Source organism: Hylobates moloch, unplaced genomic scaffold (genome assembly GCF_009828535.3).
Source record: "Hylobates moloch isolate HMO894 unplaced genomic scaffold, HMol_V3 SCAFFOLD_11, whole genome shotgun sequence".
Lineage (NCBI taxonomy): Eukaryota > Metazoa > Chordata > Mammalia > Primates > Hylobatidae > Hylobates > Hylobates moloch.
The window spans coordinates 54249729-54267181 of NW_026652286.1; the positions used below are offsets into that span (position 1 = coordinate 54249729).

Here is a 17453-nt window from a genome sequence, read left to right on the forward strand (position 1 = left end):
GCCACCAGCCCACCTCTTAGAAACTCTCATTTCCTTTCCATCATGGAAATCTATCCTCAAGGAAATCACTTCTCAGTGTTCTATCTGCTATTCTACTACTCCTCAGGGATTATTCAGGCCCCCTCCCTTCCCTACACATCAAGCTCAGGGATTTGCCCCCACCTAAGACTGGCAAGTCTTAACTCCCTCTTCGAGTGGATAGATGATCTTTGCTGGCAGAGGACCCTTCAATACTTTCACCCTGATGAAGTTCTCTTCTTTACTTTTATACTCACTCTTATTCTCATTCCCAATCTTATGCCACCCTCTACCTCTCCCCAGCTATCTCCACCACACTATCAACCTTACTCATTCTCTCCTAGCCCCTTCTAATCCTTCCTTACCGAACAACCACTGGCTTTGTATTTCCCTTTCTTCCAGCTCCGACACAGCTGTCTCTGCCTTACATGCAGACTTTGCAACATCTCCTGTCTCCCTACACCTCTGAACTTCCTTTAACAGCCCTCACCTTTACCCTCCTGAAGAACTCATTTACTTTCTAGACAGGTCCAGGAAGACCCCCCCAGACATTTCACATCAGCAAGCTGCCGCCCTCCTCCGCGCTTAAGGAACCTTTCTCCTTACATCAACTCTACTCCCCCCATATTTGGACCTTTCACAACACAAACTACTATTCCTGTGGCCACTCCTTTATGTATCTCTCGGCAAAGACCCACTGGAATTCCCCCAGGTAACTTTTCACCTTCTCAATGTTCATTTACTCCTCATCTCCAAAGCCCAACTACACACATCACTGAAACAATTGGAGCCTTCCAGCTCCGTATTACAGACAAGCCCTCTATCAATACTGGCAAACTTAAAAACATTAGCAGTAATTATTGCTTAGGAAGACACTTACCCTGTATTTCACTCCATCCTTGGCTACCTTCCCTGTACTCGTCAGACTCTCCTCCCAGGCCCTCTTCTTGTTTACTTATACCCAGCCCTGAAAATAACAGTGAAAGGTTGCTCGCAGACACTCGAACAAAACTGTATCCAGGCCATCACCAACAATTCTACATGACAAATGTTTCTTCTAACAACCCCACAATATCACCCCTTACCACAAAATCTTCCTTCAGCTTAATCTCTCCCACTCTAGGTTCCCATGCTTCCCCAATCCTGCTTGAAGCAACCCTGAGAAACATCACACATTATCTCTCTATACCACCCCCACAAAAAAAATTTTTTTTATTTTATTGTTATTATACTTTAAGTTTTAGGGTGCATGTGCACAACGTGCAGGTTTCTTACATATGTATACATGTGCCATGTTGATGTGCTGTACCCATTAACTCATTATTTAGCATTAGGTATATCTCCTAATGCTATCCCTCCCCTCTCCCCCCACCCCACAACAGTCCCCTGAACTCAAACAAATTTACAAGAAAAAAAAAAAAATTTTTTTTCGCTGCCCCAACACTTCAATACTATTTTATGTTATTTTTCTTATTAATATAAGAAGGCAGGAATGTCAGGCCTCTGAGCTGAAGCTAAGCCGTCACATCCCCTGTGACCTGCACGTATATGCCCAGATGGGCTGAAGTAACTGAAGAACAACAAAAGAAGTGAAAATGGCCTGTTCCTGCCTTAACTGATGACATTCCACCACAAAAGAAGTGAAAATGGCCAGTCCTTGCCTTAACTGGTGACATTACCTTGTAAAATTCCTTTTCCTGGCTCATCCTGGCTCAAAAAGCTCCTCCACTGAGCACCTTGTGACCCCCACCCCTGCCAGCCAGAGAACAACCCCTTTTGACTGTAATTTTCCTTTACCTACCCAAATCCTATAAAACGGCCCCACCCCTATCTCCCTTTGCGGACTCTTTCAGACTCAGCCCACCTGCACCCAGGTGAAATAAACAGCCTTGTTGCTCACACAAAGCCCGTTTGGTGGTCTCTTCACACGGACACGCATGAAACTAACCCTGATAAATCAATGCCTAAGTGGTCTTCATACCACATGAAGCTCCTTTTGGACCACTCAACTGTCTAGATCATGAGGTAGTTGGGATGAGGAATTATAATTTAGTCCTATAGTTAAATAAATTAAATTTATCTCTTGAACATGAGGATTTTCCTTACATCATTCTTTCAAGTAAAGGTTTATTTGTATTTTTATCTAACTCAATGTGATTATCATTTAATTCCTAACCAAAGAGAGACTAGAAAATTATGAGCTTTTATTCTTCTCTACTCAGTGACCTAGAAAGACAAAGCAAAATTTGAAATGAAAACCCTCTAAATTTCTTATGCTACACCCCCTGTGCCTCCCAGAGAATGGTAAATCCAGTCTTTTTTTTTTTTTGTCCCTTAGGACAATTTTCTGTGACCCTGTGTACACTAGAAACAAAATTGGTTAGTTATTGTTAGATAAATTTGTTGGGTAAATCCAGTAAAAATAAACCACTTATATTATCTGGAACACATATTACCTCCACTCTTGTTTCTCTCCTCATCGTATAAGTTTTGCCACTTGAAGTTCTTCATCCTTCGTGAAATCTTTCATGCCTAACTCAACTCTTCGTCTTGATTTAACCTCTCAAAAGTAGTACAGGAGCTTTTAGAAATACATTCTCTTGAGGGCAAGTACTGTATCTCCTGCTTCTCCAGTTCATTCTATACCCCACTCACCCAAGATAGTGTGCTGGTTAGTAAGCCACGGAGGCCCCACTCAAGGCTCACCCTTCTGTATTCTGCCTTACCATAAAAGAGCAGGAACTGTACCAACCACACTTCTTTCCCTGCTGCTTTTCTGCAGACACGCCTGCCATTTGCCCGCAGATAGACTCTGCAGAGATGGATGATAGGGTGAAAAATGTAAGTCTTGAGAAGGGAGAAGGAACTTGCACTGGCTGGTTTTGTTTGCTGTTTCTTTTAGTGTCACCAACAACATTTCTTCACCCTGGCTGCAGCAATGTATTCCACTTCCAATTTTCTTCCCATGCTCCAAGGATCAGCTTCATTTTGCTGTCTCAGAGATGCAAGTTCTAGCTGTCAGTGACCTCAAATATTTGAAGTATCAGAATCAGCTAGGAAAAGTCTGTTCTTAGAGTTCTGCTGGGCCCTCTTCAACTTCCTAAAGGCTAGCAGCTGGAAAGGACCCCTTCTTCAGAAATCTGTATCACAGGTTGTTAGGTGCCAGTAACTCCGACATTTTCTCATTTTATTTCTACCCTTAGAGTCAGTAGATGCTTTCTTCAATAGTTATCTCTATGTTATCTTTATGAAAAAGACACTTAAGAAAATTTAAAAAAAGGTAGAAGGTGATCCAAAAAAAGTAATGAATATAGGCTGAGATTTTACAGCCTGCTCAAAAAAAAGGGGGTATTCATGGTGTGGTCTCCCCTGAACCTAAACAAGGTTCAGAAACTTAATAAACAGGGAGCCAATAGGCAATGACCTGGTATCACCCCCATGGACACAAAACAGCTAATACTATTTTCTTTTTAAAGATAACCGGGGCATGGAGAGCCTTAATTTCCATAGACAGGATTCCTTTTCTGCCTTTTGTTTTCCAGTACTTGTTTATACAATTGCCTACATTAAATTTTGTATCTTAAAATAACTAGTGTGGTTTCTATAACCTGCCTGTACCCTAATTGATATACTCAGTGTCTAGAATGTTGCAGGGAACCAAAACATGTGTTGCTCCAGTCTTCTCAACTTCAAAGGGCTTCATGATTTGTTGAATCAAAGTTTTACTTAATTCTGGAGACTTTAATCATGTAAAGTCCTGAGGAAAAATGAAAGTTTACCAGGAATTGTTGCCACATAAAATCTATGTGCATTTCAAGGATGAAAAAAGAAAGTTTTAAAGTTTTGGAATTCGAGCTCACAACTTAAGGGCAAGACTCAAATAATACAAAATATCAAATACATACTCATTGACAAGGGATCTGAATATATGCTTGCTCAATCTGCCAATAAGGTAAGCAGCATTCCTGCATGTAGCCACCCAAAAACTTTTCAGGGTCAAATGATTCAGTTCTGGTAGAAAGGAATCCAAAATCCAGGAACATTTCTTTATTAATGTGAAGATAATATTTGGGCATGTTCCCACCACAACTAATATGGATTTTTATGTAAATGTGCAGGCAATTTATGTATAGTATCTGACTTAATATTGGTGAAAACTCTTTCAAGCTTAAGTATTATATGCATCTTATAGATAAGGAAATAGTATTTCTGATTGATTCAGCAAAGTGACCCGAAATCCCCAATTTGGAAGTGCCAGAACCAGAAGTTCAACTCAGGTCTGTCTTATTCCCACTTTTTTACTTTGCACCATTCTGATAACCCATAGGTTTGGGAGTAGGAATGATCGAGGAATGGTCATCTATCCCTGTCTAGAGAAGAGACTAGCTGTTTGGTAAACTCTGCCCTGAGGAATGAAAGAGCACAAAGTAGTTTGGATTAGGAAAATAAGTTATGAAGAGCGAATATTATAATTTCAAAAGTTTCCCTAATTGTTCTTCTCATTAGGCAAAATAGTATAATAATAAGCAGGGTCTTTGCCTTTAGAACAGCTGGAATTCAAATTCCATCCTTCTACTGAATATTCTTATCTTAGACAAGTCACCTAATATCTGTAAGCCTTTGTTTTACTAACACCACACTACATTTTTTGTTTTTAAGGAATGTGATAGATGATCGATAAATGTTAAATTCATTGATTTAACTTTTTTATATTTCTATTTTCCATATTTATTCCTGCAGTGACTATTAAGAAAATTAATATATCTAAAATTAAAAGAAATTTTGAATCTATCTAAAACAAGACTAAAGAGAGAGGTTTTGAGCATATTTTGTAAAATTCCCTGAAGAACTGGGTGAAGAAACACTGGGTAAAGAATGATAAAAAAAAAAAATCAAGAGCAGATTCAAAATGGCAATAGATGCTGGCTGAGTATCTAGGCCTATCTAAAAGAAGAGGTGTTCTTAGACTTTGATGCTAAAGATTTCAGGGTCTTAATATACAAGAATTAATGAACAATGACCTGGGAACCCTTTGACTGGATACAACCAGGCTATTACTTTTTTTTTTCGTAGATGAGAAAACATACTCAGGCAGGCCTTCTCCCATAGCTGGTGAAGGTTAGAATGCTCATTTGGGCCCAATTTTTCTGCTTCCAAATCAAATGTTCTTTCCAATATGATGCAGCTTTATAAATCAACTTCTTTCCCTATTATTCCACTACTGAGTTTTCCTATTTTAATAAGATGAAAATATTTGTCTTTTATTATAGAAATTAAGAAGCAGTAAGAAGACACACTACCATTACATCTCTTCCACAGCTCTGCTAGAGTTTACAATTTAAACAGAAAACTGTCAGGGCATTCTTGCTTGCCTGGAGTGAAAGTGATCTCCAAATGCAAACTCCATATAATATGCACTTTGGATGTTCTTTGTCAAGCAATCTTATTTTCGGGAACATAATTGCTTTGTTCAATCAAAGTGTCTCCAACTGCTGTGGGTTGGAGGCCTCATGATTTAGTTTCTATCAAAGAAATTCTGCCCCAAGTGGAGAAACTTGTCTGATTTAAATGAATATCAACAAAAATGATGATTTTACACTTTTCAGGGAAGCAATAGCCCCAACAGCTCTTGTGTGTTTCCAGGGACCTTAAGGGAGGCTAACAGATTTATTGTCTCATTATTGCCTGAAGCAATAACTCTTCCAATAGGTAATTTTTATGATGTGGGACCACAAAACATATGGGAATAACTGTTCTTGAATGAAGGAACTGGCTGTCAGGGTTTTCAAATACAGCAGTTACTAAAACAATAGATGATTTTCACAAAAAAATGAACTTCCTTCTCCTTAGCTTTTCTCTTATCATCTACCATTAACCCCATCAGAAACATTCGTCTCTTTAAATAGTAGAAAGTGTCATACAATCAATTGATAAACATGAATACAAGCACAAAATACCACATTCAATTAATATTCTAATAATAACACTAGATAAGAGTTTGATATTTACAATATAATATTAGATACTATTTTAATAGTCTGTTTTGTTGCTATAGAGGAATACTAACATTGGGTAATTTATAAAGAAAAGAGGTTTATTGGTTCTCAGTTCTGCAGGCTATACAAGAATGGAACCCACTTGTGTTCCTGGTAAAGACTTCAGGAAGTTTACAATCATAGAGGAAGGCAAAATGGGAGCCAGTGTATCACATGGCGAGAGAGCAAGTATGGGGGGATGTGCCACTTTTTTAAACAACCAGATCTCATGTGAACTAACAGAGCCAGAACTCACTCTTTACCATGGGGGAAGATACCAGGCCATTCCTGAGGGATCCCCCACCATGACCAAAACACCTCCCACTTGGCCCACTTTCAAGATTGGAGGTCACATTTCAACATGAGATTTGGAGAGAATAAAACACTTTTTGATATGGTTTAACATATCAAAAATAATATATAATGGTAATAATAATAAACTATCTTCAATTAATAATAAATGCCATACATTTTACTCCTAATCTGAATATCAAACAGAACTCAATGGACCACTAAGAAGTTATAGGAGATGTGTCTTCTTATCGGTAGATGTATTTAAACAGAAATTAAATGTCCATGAGTGGGAGTGATTTTGGAATCAAAATAACTTAAGTGTTTTGGAATGGACTTATGTACCAGATAGGGACAATACTAAAAATGATAGACTATTAGCCATTCATGGAAACTAAAGGAATAAAAAGACTTTAAGGACCCATGAAAATTAAATACATAAAAAGAAGAAAACAAACTTTTGTCAGATGGCTTTACTGCTTCCTCCAATTTATAAATTTAAAACCTGACAGTTTGAATAGGAATAGATTAGAATTTGGCATTGAAACAATATCTACCTGATTTTATAGAAGTTTTTATTTCAAGTGCATATTCCTAACCATATATAATAAGCTTCAATAAGCCAAAACAATTTTATGCTTTGCCTATAATAGATTTTAATAAGAGTAAATACGAGTTTTAAATTTAGTTCTAAAAACGACAACAATTATTCATGGATTTATTGCAATTTTCTGACACAATTATCAATATATAAAAGCAGTTTCCCCAGCCCTGCTTCCTTCCAGATCTTCTCAATCACATCACCTATTTCATGACCCTATACCAGTTATCACTATATTAAATTATCTTTGTCTTTATTTCATTGCATATTCAATGCTGTCTCCCCACCTCTAATACATAATCTCTGAGAGATACATACTTCTCTTTTTGCTCACTATTACATCTCTAACATTTTGAATACTACCGGGCAAAGAGTAGAACCCCAATAAATATTTGCCGAATTCAATTTAGTCTTACCACAACAGCAATAACAATGTAGGCTTCCAATATAAAAGTATAATTGCTTATAAATGAGGCAGCATTGCACAGTGGAAAGGGGGTATTTTTGAAGTCAAATAGTTTACTCAGCACCTCCGAATCCATTGCTCCTTTAGTGTGAGGTGGATGGTGTTATCATTCTGAGTTTATGGAGGACCATCAGACAACTAGAGAACACAGTGAATTTTACAAAATGCATAAAAATCAGAGATGAAACCAAAACTCCTATTTTGAGTTTGAGTAATATGACAGCCATTTTATTTTATTTTTTCTATTATTGACCCACATGTTGCATAGGAAGTGGACTAAAAAATAATACACAGACAAACAAAGAGGTTATAAAGGAAATGATGAGAGTAGTCAAATTGTAGTAGAGAGTACATTTTAGAAAGTATTAAAAAATAAGGTTGAATAGTAAAGTAGATATAGTTAACAAAGGGACAACAAATATAGGAATAAAATAATTAAATAGGGTATTATGCAAAGATATATTTCATCCTATTAAGAGTTTTTGACTTGGGAATCTTGGCATTTATTTTACCATGTAATTTTACAGGGCAAATATGATCTGCTGAAAAATGGAAACAGAGGGAATCTAGTATTTTTTTCTTTATTAAACCTGGTATAGTTGTGTGTGTGTGTGTGTGTGTGTGTGTGTGTGTGTTTCTCTGTCTGTGCATGTATTACATGTCCCCAAGAAGGTTATAATAAGAAAAATTACGTGTTGCAGGTGCCATGACAAAAGACTGTGCAAACATAGTCATGGCACAAAAGCAGGAGTTATTTATTTTTTACTTTCTGCCAGTATGAAAACAAACAATTAATGATATCATTATATCAACTTTGGAGAACAGAATGATGATTATACTTTGATATTGATATTTATAATGTATATTAAAGTATAGTCCAGGTCAGGAGTTTTTCAGCTGTGTGCCAAGTACAGAATGTTTTTTCTTCAACAGTTCAAACAAAAGAGTCCCAAATCTGTAGTATCAGTAACTTTCTGGAAGCAAAATTCAAATTACAATGCTGATAGAATCTATCAGGAAGCTAATTGCTAAAAATTAATTCCAATATACACAGACACATTTGAAATTGCATCACTGTAATCTAATTATTTTAATAGAAGCTAAACCAATTGAACATAATTACTTACAACCTTCAGGTTAAAAATATTGATGCAAAAACTGCAGCTATGTAAAGGCATAGTATAATATGTTAATTATATCCACAAATGCATTTAAATTAGATATTCCATTTTATCCACAAAGCAGTTTCCTTTGTATCTGAGCCCAATTAATATGATCTGGTTTGTTAAAAAAAAAAACTAAAGTATTTATTGACAAAATAAGGTGGTGACTGAAAACCACCCAAATTTATACAGATTTATTCTAACTCAATGTATTCAATTCAATGGGGAAGAAAAGTCAAGCTGCTTGCGTGATGTCTTGGAGAAAAACAAAAAGGAAACCTGTTGATTGACAGAATTATTTTTGAGATCTACTAATAGCTATGTTTTGGTGAAAACATGTAAATATTCTTAGTTTCATATTTAAGGATACCTTAGTAAATGGAAAGAGCATTGACTATATTGGGCATCTAGTTTCAAAGGATAACAAAGTACAACAAATACACTAGTTCCTTCTGAAAGTATGAATCGTTATCTCATAATCCAAATATTTTAAAATGTATTAAAAAGGTGTAGTTAATACACATTAGGCTTGGGCTTGGGTTAAAGTAAAAGACATGTCCTCAATCTTATTTTTCAAATTTATGGGATTATGTATGGATCCTGCTCTACATATTATAAAGCACTTTAAACTGTATATTATTGCAATAATTTGTTGCCACCATGTGGCAGTCTCTAGATTGGGTCATGCCACCTCCACTCAACATTCTGAGTCATGGTTTCATCACCTTCCTGGCCAGGAATTCCAGGAACTTTTCCACAAATCTTTCAGGGACTCAGTATGTGTTTAATTCACCTATTTCAGGGAGATTAGTCCAGGGTAGTATAAGGAACTTTAGGATGTACTCTTTGCCTTCTAGCTTAATGGAAAGAAGTCATCTCTCTTCCCTTGTCTGGGTATCAAAGTAGCCTCCCTTTCCCTGACCCCAAGTTAGGAATGACTCCAAACCCTTGAAAGAAAATGTCAGGAGCCAGATGCCAAAACAATATATCCAAATTTTCATCTTGTGCAAGGGAATACTATAGTACTGGGCACATTATTGTGTGATATATGATGTTTTTTTCCTCCTGCTCCTTTCATTTCTACCAACAAGTGTAAGATTATAGGACAGATTCCACATGAAATAATGTTAATTGTAGGTTTACTGCAAAATGGGTACAGACCAGAATATCTAATTTGTGAGTACAACTAATGTTTAGTAAGAAATGAGGAAGAATTTTATGAAATCAGACTAAAAGAATAAATTTTTGAACACTTACTTTTGCCACAGTCGAAAATAGCAAATTCTTAGGAAGTATGAAATTTTCAGCTCAAATATATTTGAAACTATCATAAAACACCTCAGTATATGCTGCATCCTCCTTTGCCTAAATTCCTAAGCACCTTCTATTTTCAACAGTTAGCATAATCGTGTAACATACTTCTGAAACCAGGATATTATGTAAAGAAGAGGGTGATAAAATGTATTTTATTATAAACTATTTTCACTATTAAATTTTTCTTTAAAAAGCATGTAAATTAAAGCAAAATATATATTTAAAAATACATTTTATTGCTTATCTAATAATAATGTTATTTTGAAAGTATATTTATATATTTCAATTTCTTGGCTATATCTGGTATTAATATGCAATATATTTTTTGGGGGTAAAAAAGATGCCTTTTAATAAGAAAGTTTTATTAATTAAAATTTTGTCATAAACTTTCTTGCACTCTTTATTAAAATTGCATTTTATAGTTATAGTCTTTCAACTTATTGTTCTAGGATATATGTTTAAATATTAATATATTTATGTGATATAAATATAATTTTTAATTAAGAAATATTTTTTCATTTGGTGTTGATCTACATAGTCAAGGCAAAGCAAATTCTCCTAAATAGATATTCTAATTTTAACATTTTTCTAATGTAAATGTATTAATACATCAGCTAAAATATATTCACACTATGGTCTTTTTGCCTTTATTTTAAAACACTTTTCATACTATTATATTTACCAGAAAAAACCATCACACGTGTTTTTTGTTTGCAATTTTTTTAATGACCTGCCAAATTTAAATGCTATAAAATTGTAGAAGTGCTTATCTTTATTTCAGTAACAAATATAAACATTCAATTAAAATAGCCTCTCCAGTTAAAAAAAAATTTCTCTCATTTATATATTTCAAAATTCAATTATAAAACTACAATAGTGTGTTATAATTATTCAATAACATTCATATTTTCAGTTTATCCTTTGCTTTTGTACAGACTAACTTATTTTTTTTCTTTGCAAACTTTGTCTTCAATAAATGCAATTCACTGAAACTTGAAAAGCTGGAGCTTTTGGGTCTCCATTCATTGAATATTTTGATTAAAAACCTCCAGTTGATTTTGTTCAAAATACAAACAAAATTACAACCTATCCTTTAAAGAATATATTTGTATAAATTGAAAAGTGAAGCAAAGAAATATAATGCACACCACCACATGAAGTATGTTTTTTCTAGTCAACATCAGTTTTGTTATTAAAATTTTGAAGTCCCTGTTTATTTGAAGAATATTTTTAATAATATCTTGGCATCCTTAAATATCTTTAAGTTCATACTGTTGCAAATATGGCAGCTTGGTTGAGTAAATTAATAAATTATTTGTGTATCACCACCAATTATGAGTACATATCTATTCATTGCATTTCTCATTTTAATAATTTAGTTACCCATGGAATCTAATTCCTCAGTGTTGAAGTCAAATAAAATATTGAGACACATCTCTGAAAATAAAATTTTTTATTTAAGAAGAAAGAATTGTAATTCAGGGCATACATGAAGTCAGGGTGGTCTTTGATACATCCAAAGAAAAAAGCAAAGGTTAAAATTTTTATTAAAAAGAGAAAGGTTATGTATTGCTCTTTGAGAAAGTTCATTGGCACTATTAAGGTTCTAGAGAGCAGGAAAGTTTTGATTGGTGGGCGATAGCTGGCTAAAATTAATATTAAAGTTGCAGCAGATCATATCAGTAGCCATTAGATAAAACTGGTTTCAGGTTACAGCAGGTAGGTACAGCAGACAGACTTGCTGAAAATTACATTTTTTGGAGCAGTGTTATGTGCCTTGAGAACTTCTACTGCTGACCTCTTGAATGTGTTTTAGTAGGATATGACAAGAGTGACACAATTCATTTGATCAACTTTCTCATCACGTTTTCCGATATAGTAGTTTACTAATGCTCAAATAAATTTTATATGAAATATCACTGCAAAAACAAATTATTTATTCTATTGTTTAACTTTTTAACTAAATTTATGAAATAACTCAAGACAATGAGATGTTTACTTTTGGATAGAATAAACTTCCAAAACCTTATTCTATAACTGGATGAAAATTTGACCCATTATTGGAAACAAATCAGTTGTTTTTCTGTTTGAAGCCTCAGATGCCACCGATATAAAACTGACATTATTTAACTATATGTTCTTCTGCAAGTAGAACTAATGTATTAACAGATATTACCACAATTTACATATACCCACAAGAATACTGGAAACAAAAGTGAGCAAAATTAATTTTGAAAAACAATCATCAGAAGTAATCAAAAGCCATGCTTCACAGAGTGAGGTGTAAATCACCTTCTGACATAGCCTGTATTAAATTGATGCCTTTAGGCTTAATCTTCTAAAATAAAAACAAACTGCAGAAGTAGATGTTAATGCTTCTTGTGTAGTGATATGTCTTCTGGCTTTCATGTAGTTGTTGACACTACTACAGCCCCCACACTAGATATTCAGGGCCAGAAATATTTTGTTCGAGTTCTATTTTATTAACAACTTTCTGGAGAAATTAAAGCCTTCACAAATTCTTACACAAGTTCATTTTTCCTTTTATTGAGCTCATTGCTGCTGAAACGAGTTATATTAAAACATCACAGTATTATTAAATAATAAAATAGTTATAGGCATATGTCATTCAATAAATGACAAAACCATCATAACAAGAACATTTAGACAAATCTCCATTCTCTATAAAGCAGGATACCTCAGTCTCAATTTCCTGCACATATTTAACACTTATTAATTTGTATTTCTCCACATTCCTCACTGAAGCTACCATTGGCAGTCTGACATCCTTGTGATTTTCACAATCCATTACCCAGTCCACCATGTAGCCATCAAAGGCAGCACTGTCAAATACCACTAACTGAGAACCAAAAAAAGGAATTAGCTGTGTCTGATGGCCGGTTTTCTAGTGTGTGTCCTTTTTATCAGCCATCGCTCTGCATATCGTCCTTCTCTGAGTCTAGATAGCATCAGGAAAAGAGAACAGGTTAGTTTGGACTATCTTTCAAATTTAATTATGTAATGCATGAGAATTCGGGATGCTTCCCATGCATCTCATATGCCAGATCGTGGCAGAGCTCTGAACTATCAAGTAAAGACTACTACATTTAATTATTTCAATGTGTCATTAATAATGATATTTCAGTGAAATAAATGAAGAATCTAAGAAACACACTAAGTCGGACATGACATCTGATAACAGACAGAAGCTGGAGCTGTCTTGTGCACCTCAAACTTTTATGACTTTACCTAAAGAATATTATTCCAAGTGTTAAGTCTTTTCCAGTTATTTTATGTGTGTTAGGCCTATATCAATCAGAGCTTAACTTTTCCCAAGAGGTCCTCAAGGCAATTTGGCACAGAATTAATATTATAGACTCCCGGGTCAGAACTTTTGAATTTAAATTCCAGCTCTACCACTTTCTAGCTGGATAACCTTGGACACGCTATTCTAACCACTTTCTGCTCCACTAACCATGTTTGAATACTATGAAGAAAAATAGAGTTCCCCTTAAAGTTGTGTTTTGAGGATTGAATACTATATGCAAAGTTAGAATAGGACCTAACAAGTACAAGCACTAAAATATTTGGCTATTATTATTATTACCAAACTATTGAGATGATTCATTCATAGTAGCCTCTCACAGTAGATCATAATCGCCTCAAGGACAGAGACATTATCTTTTTAACATTTGTTAATGACAGCATCTAGCTTTGGGTAAGTGCACAGTGAGCATTTAATAAATATATCTTGAACAAATATGAATAAGCACGTGCTACTTATTTTGTAGCATTTAACCTATTGTGCTATAGTTAAGTATTTAAACAGCACTGTTTGTGTTCAATTTATCTTATATAACATATGCTATTTATATACCAGGTGCTCAATTAATGTTTAGTTAAAGTTGAGTTCTAGTTTCTCTACTTCCAACTAAGTTCTATTTGGAAAGTCATTTTTTTTTTTTTTTTTTTGAGATGGAGTCTCACTCTGTCGCCCAGGATGGAGTGCAGTGGCGCGATCTCAGCTCATTGCAAGCTCCGCCTCCCAGGTTCGCGCCATTCTCCTGCCTCAGCCTCCCGAGTAGCTGGGACTACAGGCGCCCACCACGCCTGGCTAATTTTTTGTATTTTTAGTAGAGATAGGGTTTCACCATGTTAGCCAGGGTGGTCTTGATCTCCTGACCTCGTGATTCACCTGCCTTGGCCTCCCAAAGTGCTGGGATTACAGGCGTGAGCCACCGCGCCAGGCCTTGGTTTTGTTTTTGAATCTCAGTTTCTTCACTTTCAAAACATTGTTTCTCTGAGGGATGGTTTAGCATAGAGAAAGAAGGGAAGAAAAAAAAACTGCTCTAGTTTATTTTTATAGAGTGGGACAGTGTATTCCTAAGTGTGTTTCACAGAACAGTGACTCTTCTGAATGAAGCCATGGACTTTCTGGAATGATGAAAAGCTAAAGACAGATATTGTTCAAAACATTTCTTCCTAGCATTGCTTTATTCCCCTGGAGGAGAATATGATCTTGCTGATACAGAGATTACTTAAGAACTAGAAATGCCTGAGGTTTGTCCACATTCTCATAAACTGAAGTTTATAAATTACTGGTTAAATTCTTAAAGAATGGTAACAGTGATTCAGGGAATTAAAAATTATGGCCCAGTAAGAGGTGAGCTTTCAGATCTGAGAGGACTCTGCATTGCTTGGACAGTGTCACAGGCAGCAGTTCCACAATCACAGGCAATACATTTTCTTCTTCCTTCTTAGCTTCTAAAGACTAAGGGAAGTTATGCCGAGATATGCAAATAGGTTTGTGTTATGTGTGCACATAATGATTCTGATAAAATTTCTTAGTTTTGGTGACATTCAGGAGGTTGAGTAAAGAATATTCATATATAATATTTTTTAAAATTTGTCTTTGTCAAACACATTTTGGAAACCTAGGCTTAGCAAGGTTAAATGTACATGTGTATTTAACTGCAAGAAAATGCAAAACCTTGATTTGGCTAATACGTGAAGTGAATCTCCAATAAGGAAATAGGATTTGCAGCATTTGCCAAACTTATCTGATCACAGAAATGTCTGTGGACCTAGTGTAATGTGAAATTCAGTCTGAGAAAAACTAAGCTATAACCAGATAAAATCAGGGCCTGAACCATAGTGTTGGCTGCATTGAAATTATGTTAAGAAAATTTGGAGTTAAATTTACTCCATTGTCATGGGACTTCATATTGTCCAAAGCTAGATTTAGATAGTTCTGAATAAATTTAGTTGCTTATACAGTTTCTTTTCATACAAGCAGATACTCACACAGACACACATAATATACATACATGTATATAAATGTATATATACATATACTGCATATATATATATATTCAGATATATAAATTGTTATAGGAAACTTAGAAAAAATAGATTGCCATAGACTAAATCTGTGTCCTGCCCAAATTCATATGTTGAAACCTGATGTCAAAATACAGTCATACCTCAGTTTGTTTTGCTTTATTGCACATTGAAAATATTGCATTTTTTTATTAGTTGAAGGTTTTTGGCAACACTGTATCAAGTAAGTTTATTGGTGCCATTCTTCCAACAGCATGTACTCATTTCACATTTCTGTGTCACATTTTCATCATTCTCAGTATATTTTAAACTTTATTATTTTATATCTTTTACAGTGACCTGTGATTAGTGATTTTTGATGTTTCTACTGTAATTGTTTGGGATCACTATGAACCATGCCCACATAAGATAGAGAATTTAATCTATAAATAATGTGTGTGTTCTGACTGCTCCACTGGCCAAGAATTCCCTCATCTTAAGCCTCCGTAGTCCCTAAAACACAACAATATTGAAATTAAGCCAATTAAAAACCCTACAACCTCCTTTAAGGGTTCAAATGAAACAAAAAGTCCTTCACTTTAAATCAAAAGCTATAAATGATTAAGTTTAGTGAGTAAAGCATGTTGAATGCTGAGATATGCTGAAAGTTAAGACACTTTCACACTATCAGTTGGCCAAGCCATGAATGCAACAAAGGATGTCTTGAAGGAAATGAAAATTGCTACTCCAGCGAGCACATAAATGATAAGAAAGTAAAACAGCTTTATTATTGATATGAATAAAGTTTTAGTGGTCTGGATTAAAGACCAAATCTTCCACAACATTTCCTTATGCCAAAGTCAATGTAAACCAAAATTCTGACTCTCTTCAATCCTATGAAGGCTGAGAAAGGTGAGGACATTGCAAAAGAAAAGTTTGAAACTATCAGAGGTTCACTCATGAGGTTTAAGCGAAGACGCCATCTCCAAAACATAAAAGTGCAAAGTGAACAAATAAGTGCTCATGTAGATGCTGCAGCGAGTTATCCAGAAGAGCTAGCTAAGATTGAAACCGTCCCTACAAATTTTATAAAATAAATCAAGAATGAAGGGAGGGGAGAAACGAAAATAAACCAAACTTGTCCACATTCAATTAGGTTATTAGATCAGCTTGCTCTCTGACTTGCTTTCTCCTAGTTGTTCGGACCCTATGGACCTACAATCACGTAGACTCTCACTGCTCAACTGCTCTATAGATAACAACTTAAATGTTCTAAGATTGAGGGTGGAAAAAGATGGCAGAATTGAAGGCTCCATGAGTCATTATCCCCCAACTCCCAGCAAAGGACACCAGATTAGCAACTATCTACAAAGAAAAAACTTTTTTGTAAGACCCCCAAATCAAGTTAGCACTCATAATACCTGGTTTTAACTCCATACTGCTGAAAGAAGGACTGAAAATATAAAAAAAGAGATAGAGAAAACAGTGCCCCAACCCCTAGCAGTGGTGGTGTGGTGGAAAGGAACTTTCTGAGTGATGTGGGAGGGAGAACATAGTAATTGTGAACCACTGAACTCAGTGCGGTCCTTTTAGAGTATAAAGAAAAATTGAACCAAACTCAGCTGATGGCCACCCATGGAGGAAGCATTTAAACCAGCCCTAGGCAGAGGGGAATTGCCAAGCCCAACAGTCTGAATTTGAGTGCCTGCAAACCTCACCACAGAGGCTACAGTGCTCTCTGTGCCTCCAGGTAAATTTGAAAGGCAGTCTAGGCCACAAGGACTGCAATTCTTAAGAGATTACTTGATATATTCTGGCTCTGTGTTCCCACCCACATCTCATTTGGAGTTATAGTCCAAATTGTAATCCCCATGTGTTGGTGGAGGAACCTCCTGGGAGGTGAATGACTCATGGGGGTGGTTCCCCCATGCTGTTCTCATGATAGTGAGTTCTCATGAGATATGATGGTTTTGTGAGGGGCTTTCCCCTCCATTTATTCTGCACTTCTCTCATTCTTTTCCTTCCTGCCACCATGTGAAGAAGAACATGCTTGCTTCACCTTCCACCATAACTGTAAGTTTACTGAGGCCTCTCCAGTCATGCTGAACTGTGAGTCAATTACACCTCTTTCCTTTATAAATTATCCAGTCTCAGGTATGTCTTTATTAGTAGTGTGAGAATGGACTAATACAGTAAATTCGTACTGGTAGAGTAGGGTGCTGCTGTAAGGATACCCAAAATGTGGA

At 35.4% G+C, this 17453-nt stretch overlaps 1 long non-coding RNA gene across 1 annotated transcript in view; it reads right to left on the reverse strand.

Annotated features, from left to right (window-relative positions):
- LOC116476752 (uncharacterized) overlaps positions 1-17453 on the reverse strand; it is a 322923-nt gene that overhangs the window by 13945 nt on the left and 291525 nt on the right. The window lies entirely within an intron of this gene.